Source organism: Triticum aestivum, chromosome 2D (genome assembly GCF_018294505.1).
Source record: "Triticum aestivum cultivar Chinese Spring chromosome 2D, IWGSC CS RefSeq v2.1, whole genome shotgun sequence".
NCBI classification, from domain to species: domain Eukaryota; kingdom Viridiplantae; phylum Streptophyta; class Magnoliopsida; order Poales; family Poaceae; genus Triticum; species Triticum aestivum.
Window position 1 is genome coordinate 21,548,941 of NC_057799.1, and position 2,614 is coordinate 21,551,554.

General features: G+C 51.6%; 1 pseudogene; it reads right to left on the reverse strand.

Moving 5' to 3' along the window:
• Window positions 1-1,140, reverse strand: part of LOC123055553 (probable LRR receptor-like serine/threonine-protein kinase At1g74360) — a 4,359-nt pseudogene extending 3,219 nt beyond the window's left edge.
• Window positions 1,141-2,614: the final 1,474 nt, after the last annotated feature.

The window sequence follows — 2,614 nt, forward strand, 5'->3', positions numbered from 1 at the left end:
CTGGGCGGGCGGCGAGGCGAGGCTGGTGGTGATGCGTTGAACTGCGAGCTGGGCGCGCGGTGGCCGCGCGGGATGCGGGCTGGGCGTGCGCCGGTCGCGCGGGACGTGGGCGCGCTGCGCCGGGCGAGCCCCAGCTGGATCTGCAGAGTGCCTACCGCGGGGCGGGGTCGTGGTCAGCGCTATGGCAGAGGAGAGGGGTCAGGCGGGAGCGAGCTGTTCGGCGGCGCATGGGCTCTTCATGCGCGTCGCCGGCCGTCGGCTCGATGAGCTCCAGAGGGCGGTGTGAGGCAGATCGGGCCCCGGCGTCCTGTTCTGCGAGGTGGCTGCGATGACCGTCGGGCGCAAGGGGCTGGCGGTTATCCGGCGTGGACCAGCGGCAGCGATGGAGACCTGGGCCCCGGCGTCCGGATCTGGTGGCTACGGCGGACGTTGGGCGCGTGGGGCCAGCGGCCGTCGGGCGTGTGTCTGCGGTGGTGGCCTGGCTCGGGTTGGTGGTTGGAGGTGCAGCGTCGGGTGAAGACCTTGCTGCCAGTCTTTGGGCTGGGGCAGGCGACGGCGACGCCTGCGGGCGCCGCTTCCTTCTTGAAGGCGTTGCTGAAGCATTTCTGCTCGCTCCACCACGCAAGGCTGCTCGGGGGAAACCCTTGATCCCATGGGATCGGACGATGAAGGCGATGTGTGTTGCGCCTCTTGGGGCATCGTTTCAGGAGCTCCTTACCGGCCAGGGGGACCAGTGATAGATGGAGGATGTTGTTCGTGCTGCTTGGTCGTATCCGGCGATGAGGGAGGTTTTGACTTCTGTGGCAACGATGACGGTGGTGAGCATTGTCGGAGGCGTGGCTTTGGTCATGGTAGTCGGCTCTTCTCCGGCGTGTCCGTGAGATTACCTCGGCTGCTTGTTGCTGTGAAGTCGAAGCTGCGGTGCGGGGCTCTGGTAGCGTACGATGACGAGCGACATGTGGTCCGTTCGGTGATCTCCTGTGACGCCAACTTTGTTTTGTTCTCCGTAGTTTCTCCGCCGGAGTCAGAGCTGCGTTGTCTTGCGGTGGGCGGATGGCATTCCGTCTTGTAAGTGTAGTGTTGTTCTGCAGCTAATAGGGCTGCCTTTCTTTTTTCCTTTGATCTTCGGATCTTCCTCATGTTGTTTCTTCCGTTGCTTTCTGCTAAATCTAATTGAAGCCAGCAATTTGCTGGATCTTTCAAAAAAAAAAACTAGTAAAAGTGCAACTATTCAAAGAAGGAACGAAGGGAATGAAGATAGCTGTAGACTGGTGACCATGCATGGATGGTTCAGAAATGATATGTATGCCAAGGTGTGATGAGCGGCCATGGTCATCACAACACTACAGTCTAACCACCAGAACTCGTCACATGAAAATGTTCACTTAACAAGGCAACCCACTGGTATCAATCACAAGCTTTGTAATGCTCACACGAATAAAGAGTAAGAGTTGATTTAAAGAGGACCGATTGCATGACAAAAAAGAAAGGCGTGCATCTCTACATATATCTCTTCCTTCCAGATATCCTCTTCACAACTACATTATCATGGAATCACTCGCCTTCACTAGCTTAGCTATGATAAGTGAGATTTTAGAGGAAACTGCATTTCAGTTCACCATTGTTTGGTTTACTTAACTTTCCATTCATAGTACGGGGAGAAACATGCAAAATGACGGCTACTTCTGCTGCAGACAACACACTTTAGTCGGCTTTGGGTATAACAAGTTTTGGGATTTTGCGATGTGAAACCTGCCTTGTAATATTTTGAGCCGAGTGTTCAGCTAGAGACTTTGTGAAACCTGCCTTCTTTGGACATCAACGGACTTGTCGAGATTATGGCAATATCGCGAAAGCCTGAAAAGTGTCCTATAGGATCAATATTCTTGCCTTGTAATATTGTTTTATACTCCTGTTCGTTACACTTATGTTACACTTATGTTATTCTGTGCACTTATGTTAAGATTTGGTATATGTTAGAGTTAATCTAGCTCTATAGATTTTCTTAGCAAAGTAATCTGAGTCCGGCTCCACTAAAAGAATGGAGAGAAAAAAAACATTGTCCCCGTGAATAAAATGTCTCTCTGGTCGCTGCGGTTTCTCAGCCGCTCCGCTTCCGGTGGATGCACGGAAGCACGCGAAGGGAAGCCGGCGCGTCGCCGGGCTGCCGGCTATCTCTTCTCCCCATCCGTACACCCCCGATCCTGCCGCTTTCCTTCTGAGTTTCGAGATCTGATTAATTTTGATTAGGTTTTGGTGCTACGCAATTATCTTGAGCCATTTGTCGAATTCTTCTTTCAATGTACCCATGTAGATCTCATGTGATAATTAGAGGTGAAACAGCTGCGGCTTCTTGGTTCTGAACCCCACTCGTAGGGAACTCGCGATGTGTAGTGTACAGCCCGTCGTTCTGGGCGGTGGTGGGATTCTCCCCTGTTTTTAGTGTAATTCAGTGTGGGCTTAAAATTACTGGAAGTTTCACAGTGATGTTTTTCTACTGAGAGAACTTAATTGCCTGCTAATAGTCTGAAAGAATGTTATTGTTTTCTTTTACTGTATTGATGCTTGACTGTAATGTATTACTGTCGTAATTCCCTGTTTTAATGTATTACTG